We start from the raw sequence: 11,212 nt of genomic DNA, 5'->3' as shown, positions 1-11,212 counted from the left end.
CTTTCGATGACATCGAAATGAGGTGTTCAGATCTTGAGAAAGGTTTGCTTTCTCTAGTGTAGGCAGTAAAGCAAACAGAACAAATAAGGAGAGAAGAGAGTATAATTGTTCTTCCGTCTCCTAGATGTAGTTTGTAAAGGCACAACGCCACCTGCAGGTATTGCTCAGAAACCCAGAGTTTGTAAATGGTGTGCTTATCTGGAAGGCATTAATGAAATCGTGCCAATCACTGAAGGCAATGTTAAGGTATCCAAACTGCAAAACCACAGAGAGAACTGTTATTTCAACTGATGCCAAGTAAGCCATCCCCAACTCTGGAGGCACCTCCACTGAAAGAGGACAGTGATCTTAAAGGAGTGTGGTTCACCCATGCATCATCTTACAGACAAGGTAGTGAGTGGCAATATAAAGTTATGGCATTAGAAGTGGCCACAGGAGAAAAGTTAAGAGAAACAGGTAAAGGGAGTGCACAAGGCGGGGAACTCAAAGCAGTTCTGCTAGCTGCACAGCATGGTACTAGCCACATTTACACCGATTCATATGCTGTTTTCAAAGGAACCACTGAGTGGATAGGCCACTGGTCAGCTAATGATTGGCAAGTAAACAGAGCCCCAGTCTGGGAAACTAATAGTTGGAAACAGCTGTTAGAAATAGGAGAAAAGAGAGTGTTGTACATTGGTTGGGTCATAGGACATGATCGATCATATTCAATCACTGCTCAGTTTAACCAACAGGTAGATAGCCTTACCCGGCTGTGGAAGATTGAACTTGTAAATGATGACCAGGAATGGGAATGCCTGCTCGAATGGTTACATGTTAAGTGGGGCCACACTGGACAGACTGACTTATATTGACAGGGCATTGCTCGAGGATGGCCTATATCAGTTAAACTGTGTAAGCAAGTAGTGACTGCCTGTTCACAATGCCGATTGTGACTTAACAGGGACCATCTGAGCAAGGCACCTCCTTTGCACATTTGGGATAAGAAAACACTGTGGCACACTTGGCAGATTGATTATATTGATCCACTACAGCCATCAAATGGGCAAAAGTACATCCTAGTAGATGTGGAGGTTATCTCTGGCCTCACAGTAGCAACTGGACTTGCATCAGCAACCGGGGAAAACACAGTAAAAGGCCTGAAGAAGTGATTCAGTATACTCCCTCTTCCAGAGGAAATTCAAAGTGACAATGGGACACACTTTATAGCTGCAGTGGTGCAAAATTGGGCTAAAGAAGAAGGTATTTGCTGGGTATTTCATACACCATACTACCCCCAGGCAAATCGTATTGTTGAATGTACCAACAGGTTAGTTAAGCGATTTGCTAAAACTCATGAACCTGGGTGGCACCAGAGACTATCTAATGCCATCTATCAACTAAACAACAGATGGAGATGGCTGCCTGAAAAAATTGCTCCAAAACCCCACACTAAAACTGAGGTATACCCCACTGGGTTTCATGCTGGACAACCTGTTTCTGTAAAAATGCCTCAAATGGTACTAGTTACTCCTAAGAATGTCTATGCTTGGGAAGTTAGAGATTGCTCTGGGAAAATACATCAAATCAGTACTTGATGGATCTTATCCTCATCTTAATAACATTGCCAGTTGCATTTTCACCTAAGCATATTTCCTTTCTTTTCTGTTTCACAGGAATGCCAGATGAATTGTACATGGACAAATGGACTAGCCTACACTGACCTTGAATGCATACAAGAACCACTGTCATTTGTTTTAACCGTAATGCTATTTCTACTGTGCATCATTATCTGGAGACCTGGTTGGACACAAGGGTCTTGACTCTTCTGGGGGTACCAACAGGCAAAAATCTAAACTCCTCCCTTTCATGTGACAGTACCCCCATCTGTTTGCCCAAATTGTGTCTTTTGTTATTCACTGGCAGGAAGGACATGTTGGGAACTAAGTTCTCCTGAACAAAGCTGAGAATGGATCAGTAATATATGTGCCCCAGATTATTATACAGTGAGGCAAAAGATAGCTTTGGGGTTTAAGATAATTTTTACACCTTATATATTTATCAAGTAGCACCAATGGACCTTGGAAAATATTATGTGGTAGGTACATGCCCTCAGTAATTGGACCAGGTATGTGTTCAGAGAACCTAACTTGCAAGTCCAACAAGTGTCAAAAATGGTTGGCTGTACAGCCCTGAGGAATTTTGATAATACATGATTTATCTGCAGCGGTATCTACCAGAAATTCATATTCTTCGTCCTGGGGACCTAATCTCAATTTTATCAAGGGCTTTTTATGATGTTTTTCTCCCAGGAAATAAAGCCCCTGACCCCCCTAATCTTTTTCAGCTTCCTCAAACAGTTGTGCATCCTTTTGTCTCTTGGGGCAGTTTCTCTTCAGATGACCTTTTTCCCCACAATAATAACATGCAAGCTCCTGGCCCCTTGGGACAGTTTGTTGGGGTTTTTTCAGACCCCCCATTTTCCTTTCTCCCTTAGAACTCTTTCTCTCATCTGACTTTACACCTTTATGTGATTCTCGGATGGCAGCTACTAATACTTTTGCCTTTGTTTTTGCTTTCTCATCATCTCTTCGCACATAGACTTTTTGTGCTTCTCTCAGTAAATCTTCAAGCCCTTGGTGCTGCCAACCTTCTAATTTTTCTAATTTTTTGCGGATATCGTCCCAGGAATTAGTTACAAAGTGGACCTTTAATATTACTTGTCCAGTTGGAGTTTCTGGGTCGATTCCTGAGTATTGCTGTAAATCTTTTCTTAATCTTTCTAGCCATGCACTCGGGGTTTCATCTCTTTCCTGCTGGCTTTTAAATGCTTTTGTGACATTCTGTCCATGAGGCACAGTTTCTTTAATTCCTCTTATTATTAAGGTGCGATAATCTGCCATGTGTTGTCGGTCTGCGGCAGAATTAGAGTCCCAATTGGGAGGATTAACGGGCATTTTATTGTCCCCGGGGGGGCCTGATTGATTCTCCCTATCCCATATCCTTATCCCTGCTGTCCGTATCATCTGTCTCTCTTCCAGGTTGAATACTATTCCCAGAATGGATTGCATTTCTCCCCAGGTAAATGTATTTGGTCCCAAAAATTGATCTAATTGTTCAGCTACTCCTAAGGGATCCTCTAATAACCTCCCCATCTCTTTCTTAAATGCCCGAACTTCACTTGAACTTAGGGGAGCATTTACAAACCCAATTCCCCCTTGCGCTCCCCCCAAAGGCACTTCCCTAAGTGGGTATAATTCTCTCGTTGAGCACACCCCTTCATTTTCCTCACTAGAGCTGTCCTGTTCTACTAAAAGGGCTCTAACTTCCCTTGGGGTGGTTCGTCTCTTCTTCCGAGTCTTCGGTTTTTCAGGATTTTCACTCTTATGATTTTGCAGGGTAGTGGAGTCTGCAGTTAAAGGAGTTTGTACAGGTGGGGAATAACTCACAGGCGCTGTGGGAACAGCAGCCGAGGGGGGCTGTAAAGAGGGTGATGAAAGGGTCTGTGGAGGGGGTTGTAAAAGGGGTTGCTGAGGGGTCTGTGGAGGGGGTTGTAAAAGGGGGTGGATTATAGGGTGGAGGTAAATTGTCTAATGGCTCCCATTTGGTTTCTGTTACTTTCTTTTCGGCCTGCTTTTCTTTCGTCAACTTATAAACTTTAGTAGGTTCTGACCAAACTTCTTTCCAGCAAGCAGCATATTCACTCTCCTCAGAGTTTATCGGCTCCTTGCCATTTACATAACTTTTGAGGGCTTGGCAGATCCAACCCTCAAATGATCCATACACAGGCCAAGAGATACCATCACTCCTTATTTTTTCTTTAGTCAACTCAATCATGCAGTACTGAATCATTTTTGGTTTTTCTTTATTTTTAGTACTCTCCCTCTTTTCCCAGTTTAAAATCATTACCCCTAGAGGACTGTCTAAGGGTATATCCGGCAATGCCTGCCTGCTCCTCTCCTTCCTGGGGCAACTTAATTTACTAATTCCCTGCCCCATATTCCTGAGGTCCCTTCTAAAGTTTCCTACCTTCCCACCGATCCTCTGGGATCCCTTTAAGGATTTTTTTCACTGACTCAGTGGTCCTTCCTGAAAAACTCCCACCGACCCCAGAGGTCCACTCATCAATTCAACCGCTTCATCCCTTCACCTGCTGCTCCCCTCGCGGGGAGACAGAAACGAGGTTAGAAGGACTCCACTCTCGGTTGACAGCTACGCTGCGTCTCATTCACTCATTCACCGACCTCTTTATCCGCCCCCCCGAAGTGATACTCACAGTCCGTTGTTCTCACTCGGGTCTTCGTGCACAAGAATTATGGGCTTTTTGCTGCAGCACTCCAGGAACTTTTTTAATTCCTTCCTTTTATCCTATGCATGCGTTACCCTTGTTCCTTGAAATATTAGGCCTGTGAATAGGCCGCTGATGATTGCAATTGGATTAACATTTTTAGTGATTGGGATAGCTATTTTATGCTGTATGATTACTCATGTCATTTCTTCTGTTGTTTCTGTCTTTTCTCCTACTGTCTGCTACGTCCACATCACCCCTGTGGACAACCCATGAACTGAGGAAAAGTCCCTGGAAGACAGTGTTTGAGCCACGGGGTGGTGTAAGGACTTAACACAGTTGCCTGTCTCAAATACTGTTATGGCCACAGAAGGACTTTGCCATGAGATAAGCACAGAAGGGAGTGACAGGATGGCGCTAACTCCAGGTCTGGCAGAGGCGAGATCTGGTTAGTATTTCTTGGGGTAATGCATCCAGCCAAAAATTCCCACTGTGGCAAACTGTGTAAAGAAGCAAGGCTTAGTATGCATATCACCAGTCAAACAAAGATCACCTCAAGTTATGGGACAGATGGCATTTGCAACCACCAACAACCCCTGAAGGACCCCTGAATGGACCCCTTCGACACCTGGAACTTGGACTGTAAGTCAAGCCACCACAGCGGGAACTTGAGATAAGATAAAGGTGGTACTATTGTTCGGGTGTTATCTCAGACCTAGGAATAGGTTAGCAAAGCTGGGGGAGAAGAATGTATCACTGATAATGGACACAAAGAATTCAGAATTTATGGGCTGCAAGGAAAGACAACTCAGCAACTGTCAGAGGACAGAAATTATGTGAACAATTTCTATTGCATTTCTGAGACCTTTACCTTGGCATGGCTGGGTGCAGACAGTAAATAATACTGCGTCACTAATATGGTTGCAGGCTGTGAGAAATAGAAACCCAGTTGGGTAATTTCCAATCAGAATTTATTATATGATAAAAGCAAATTCAATGCTGGGTGATCAGGGAGGGGGTTCAACAACTCCCAATGCCTGTCACACCCAAAGAAGACAGTTGTTCTACATTTATTTCCAGCTACTACATGAATATTCATTATACATAAGTATAAACATTACACATTGTTAGGTACATGAGTATAAACATTACACATTGTTAGATCATACATTCAACAGATATTTCTTAACAAGAATGTTATCTATAAGCATAAGCATCCATAATATATTGTTAAATCAGACATTCAGCAGATGTTTGCTTGTTATCTATACAAAGTTATAAATTTTAAGAAAGGTGCTATTATCTAGCTAACTAAACAAAATTCTCTCACTATAAATCCTACACAAGGTAAAAGGGAGGTAACTTGTTTTATCTTTTTATAGGGGCCCAATTAAGTTTTTACGATTTGTTTTTCTTTTCTCTCTCCAGGTCATATTGACCTTACACTGTTTTCTCTTAATTTGCCCGAATCATTTTCTCAGTTTATCACAATCCCTCCTCTCTTTCTATAAAATTACTGATTCGAGTTTTTTGCTCTAATCTGGACAATATTAATTTGACATTTTCTTCATCTTGGGAAGGTGGAGTTCTGGTGACTAACAGTACTTTGGCACTTTGAGCCGTCTTTGGATCTATCGGCATTGTTGATATTTGCATTCCTTGTACTACAGAAACTATCAATCTAATGAAACAAGGGATTAAACATGGTAAAAATATTATACTGGTCAACGCGCATAATAAAAAGAATCCTACTTTCTTCCACCAAGATGTTCCTAACAAGTTATCCCACCACTGGCTGTCGAGCATGGAATTCCATTTTTGTACAGGTACATGAGTCAGTTTTCTGATATCCTGTGCAATATCCATAACTGCCTGTCTATTATCATCAATTTGTAAACAACAATCTGAAGTGTTGAATTTACCACTCACACCTCCTTCCTCAGCTAACAGATAATCTAAGGCAAGCCTATTCTGATACACAGCTGCTCGAGTTTTTGATTGCTGACTTGTGATTAGATCCAGAGTTTGAATTGTCTTATTGGCTACTATTTCCATGACTGCTTGAAGGCAGATAATTCTATTTAGCATGTATATGGGGGTTCGATAACCCCAGGTCCCATCTTGGGCCCAAGTAGCTGGTCCGTAAGTAGCAATGATTCGTTCAGGAGGTCATTCATCATCATACCACTTTTGGACGTAAGGCGAATGGCAGGAGCTGAGGGAAGCGGTCCTGAAGGCAGCGCTGCCCCCGGCGCTGCAATGAAGGCCGTGCGCACGGCACAGAGGAATCTCGCCTTGGCCCGGTGAGTCGACCGAGGGAGGAGACATGGGGCCTGCGCTATCCACAGAGGACGAAGCGACGGAACGGCTCCTCCGCTTTATGATCTCTCTAGGAGAGCCTGTTTCTGATGAAAAAGCCCCTAAGGGGTTCATAGAATGAGTGAGAGCGAAGAATCTACTTCCCACTCCTCGGACCGCCTTTCAGGTGTCCACGAGGGACGCTATAAAGGCATTGTTTTGGGACGGGATCTCTACGGGACCGGACGCCGCTAGAAAGTGTACTATATTTTGGCGTCTGGCAGTTGAGTCGCTACAAGAGTTAAGTTCTGAGCGACGGGGACTCATGAATGTTCAAACAGCTCTGTCGGGGGATGGCGGGACTACGGCAAGTTCCCGCCCCGATCGGTCCGTTGTAGGGGAGATCCCCGTGCCTGCGGCTGCGAAGTTGCGAATGCTAGGAACCTTAAAAGCAGCGGGATCACCTCTGTTTAGCACCGTGTATGTAGCAGCAGAAAGTGTAGAGGCTGCAGGAAAATCAGTAGCAGCGGAGAATAAAGCTGGAGCCGTGCCAACGGCACCGCTCTCTACTGCGGCTGCGCAGTCGGCAGTGTCGCTCCTCACTGTGCCTGCTACTGCGCATGTGTCGCCTGGAACAACGCTGCTAGGAGCCTCCGCGTCGCTAGATGGCGCTGCATCGCTGGCGCCTGAAGCCACCATGAAACCCGGAAGAAAGCCATTGTGGATCGCTGTCATGGCAACAGACGCTGTTTCCAAAAAAAAAAAAAAACCAAACCAAACCAAACGAAACCAAAACAAAAAAAACCCCCAAACAAACAAAAAAAACCCCAAAACCCAAACTGTTTCCCGGTATGGTACATATGAAAGAACGTAGCAGCTATTGAGCCTTGCATTAGAAGATGCTATATTAGCACAACGAGCAACACCGAAAAAGTGCCACTTCTCATTGACAGGAGAGGCAGGCTAGAGAACTGCCTTCCCGTAATTTTGTTGACTCTCGTGTTAATTGTGTTGTGTGATAAACTGAGAGAATGATTCGAGCTAATTAAGAGAAAACAGTGTAAGGTCAATATGACCTGGAGAGAGAAAAGAAAAACAAATCGTAAAACTTAATTGGGCCCCTATGAAAAGAAAAAGACAAGTTACCTCCCTTTTACCTTGTGTAGGATTTATAGTGAGAGAATTTTGTTTAGTTAGCTAGATAATAGCACCTTTCTTAAAATTTATAACTTTGTATAGATAACAAGCAAACATCTGTTGAATGTATGACCTAACAATGTGTAATGTTTATACTTATGTATCTAACATGTTTATACTCATGTACCTAACAATGTGTAATGTTTATACTTATGTATAATGAATATTCATGTAGTAGCTGGAAATAAATGTAGAACAACTGTCTTCTTTGGGTGTGACAGGTGTTGGGAGTTGTTGAACCCCTCCCTGATCACCCAGCGCTGAATTTGCTTTTATCATATAATAAATTCTGATTGGAAATTACCCGATTGGGTTTCTATTTGTCACAAAACTTGGTGACCCCGACGTGATACCCTTTGTGTTCTGGGAGATATTTAGCGCCTGAGATAGGAGCGCGCCCGCTGTTTTTCAGCGGCCTATTCACAGGCCTAATATTTCAACAAGGACCAAGGGTAACACATGCATATGATAAAAGCAAGGAATTAAAAAGCTCCTGGAGTGCTGCAGCAAAAAGCCCATAATTCTTGTGCACGAAGACCCAAGTGAGAACAACGGACTGTGAGTATCACTTCGGGGGGGCGGATAAAGAGGTCGGTGAATGAGTGAATGAGACGCAGCGTAGCTGCGAATCGAGTGTGGAGTCCTTCTAACCTCGTTTCTGTCTCCCCGCGAGGGGAGCAGCAGGTGAAGGGATGAAGCGGTTGAATTGATGAGTGGACCTCTGGGGTCGGTGGGAGTTTTTCAGGAAGGACCACTGAGTCAGTGAAAAATCCTAGAAGGGATCCCAGAGGATCGGTGGGAAGGTAGAAAACTTTAGAAGGGACCTCAGGACTATGGGGCAGGGATTTAGTAAATTAAGTTGCCCCAGGAAGGAAAGGAGCAGACAGGCATTGCCGGATATACCCTTAGACAGTCCTCTAGGGGTACCTATTTAGTTAGTTAGCAGCTGCGGGGAAGTTTTGTGTTTTGTGTTCCGGGAGATAGGGAACACGGGTTCCTGAAAAGTTTGCTTAAAAGCTTTTCAGGAGGCGAACGAGTAGTTCGCCATCCCAGGTCAGAACCAGTTAGCCTAGGGCTGTTTGGTTTGGAGGGGACGTCCTCCGGTGCTCTGACGCTGTGGAAGAGCCGGTGGGGCTCTGGAGTCAATGTGACTCGGTAAATAGCTGAGAGTTTATGTTAACAGCATCGTAACCCCAAAGTAACAAGTTTGAATCTCAGTGTGTGACTGTGGTTTGTTTTTGTTTTGCAAGCATAGGTTGTGTGGATTCAAAATTTAAGATCCCTGAAGAATTCCCCCTAAGTCTGGTTTTAAAACATTGGAAGACTTTAACTAGTTCTGAGACAACTTTAAAGAAGGAAGAACTGTGTAGGCTGTCTGTAAATACCTGGCCGCTGTTTGGACAAATGAGAGGAGTAGCATGGCCGGAATTTGGTCCGTTTGAACTGAATACAGTGTTTCAATTAACCTCGCTTTTACATGTAGAACAGAGGTGGCGGAAAATTGGATACGCAGAGTTGTTTTTGTCCCTATTAACACGCCCTGGATTGGGGGGTGGAAGATAAGAGAAATGAAAGCTCAGAAAGGGCAGAAAGATCAGAAGCAGAATTAGAAAAAGAGAGAAAAGATTGAGTTAAAACTACCCCGTCTCACGAGTTTTATTTAAAAACACAGAGAATGGTGATTTAAATGTGTTAATATCACCGGATGGGAGAGAAAACAGCCCGGGAGCTGCAGGAGGAGCGGCCCCGGGGACCGGCTCCTGCTGAGCCGGCAGGAGCCATTGGCGGACCCCTGGTGTGGATATGGCTGCACCGGGAGGGATTAGGTAAATTAAAGCCTCTGGAGAAGTTAGCTCTGGTCCAGCGGGAGCAAGTCCTGTCGTTTTGGCTGGAGTACGCAGAGGTGCAGGTGAAATCAGCTTTTGTTGAAGCTGCTTGCAGCGCGGTAGAGCAGAGCGAGAGTTATGCAGATGCTGCGGAGCTTGCTAGCCCAGAGATAACATCTAGTTTAGCTGCAACAGGAGTAATAGCAGGAGAAACTCCTGGCCCCACAGGGGCAATGGCTGCGGGGTCTGCCCTGCCTGTTCCAGTGAGCGGAGAAGCAGTCTGTAGCTCTGCAGCAGCTAGTAGCTTTGCCGGGGCAGATAAAGTTGTCATAGCAACAGCAGAAGTGAGTTCAGGAGTAGAGGAACAAGTAACAGCTGAAGTTGATAGTTGTATCGGTAACAGAGTAGTGAAGGCTGAAAAGTCAGCTTTTAGTAAGATTGCTTTTGGTGTAGTAAATCAGAGAAAGTTATTATAGATGCGGCATCTGTTGTAGAAACAAAAGAAATTTTAGAAGTCACAGCGAAAGCGCCGCCGGAATTGACCAGTGCAAACGCGGCAGGCGTAGGAGTCACTGATCTAGACAGTGACGGTGAAGCGAACGCGTCGGCCCCGGGGGGGGTGACGGCCCCAAATGTAGATGTGTTTGTGAGAGCGAGTAGCCCAGCACCACAGATGGGTGCTCAGGCAGTTGATTTAATCGGTGGCGATAGCGATACGAGAGCTGTAAGAACAAAGCTGCATGCCCCGAGTGCAAGAGAGACCCTAAAGTTTACGGCGAACTGTGCTGTTGTAGAAACAAAGACAAGAGAAATGAGTTGGGTCAAAATGTGTGAAACCAGGCAAAAGGCAAATGAGTCGCCCACAGACTTTTTGAACAGGTTGAAAGATATCGTTAGAAAATATATTGATATTGACTTAGAATCAGACTTGGGAAAGAGACGCCTGGTATACCTGTTTGTGGGACAGCCCACAAAAGATATAAAGAGGAAATTATTAGAGATAGCTTGGGCAGTATATCAGAACAGAAAGCAGAAAGCTAGTACGGTGGGCGGAGAGACGCTTATAAGAACAGCCATTGCCACGGCAACAGAACTCCCGGCTCAGAGAGCAGGGGAGGCTTCTGGAACGGCCGTTACCACGGCAACGGAACTGGCTGGCTCCGTGAAGAAAAAGTGTTACCTGTGTGTGATACAGTGAGAATGCGTGTGACAGGAAAAGATCCGGGGACAGAGAAAGCGAAATTAGAGCAGAGAGCGATCCCGAAGTTTAAAACTGTGACGAGCACAATAAAGCGGAGACAGGAAAAGCTAGTCCTAGTTGTTGCTCTGACTAGTGGAGAAGTTTTAGTTCCTGCTAGTGTGGTCCAGGCAGAGACGGCAGATGCGAGTGCCGGGGCAGCGTTAACCACGCGCACGGAAAGAATGGGTCCAACTGCGGGACAGGCAAAATCTGGGTTTGATACAGGAGCTGCTGTCGCCTTTGCAGACAGAGCGGGGGCCGCAGCAGGGGCAAAGGCAAATTATTTCCTGGCTGTAGCCAGCACGAGCGGAGCAACTCATAACCCCTTAGCGCCTGCGAGCAAGAGATCGGCTGGGGTGCAGAGGCTGCAAGAGAGCCTAGAAT

This window comes from Corapipo altera, unplaced genomic scaffold, assembly GCF_003945725.1.
Source record: "Corapipo altera isolate COAL_440 unplaced genomic scaffold, ASM394572v1 60864, whole genome shotgun sequence".
NCBI classification, from domain to species: Eukaryota; Metazoa; Chordata; class Aves; order Passeriformes; family Pipridae; genus Corapipo; species Corapipo altera.
This window is presented reverse-complemented; position numbering follows the sequence as displayed.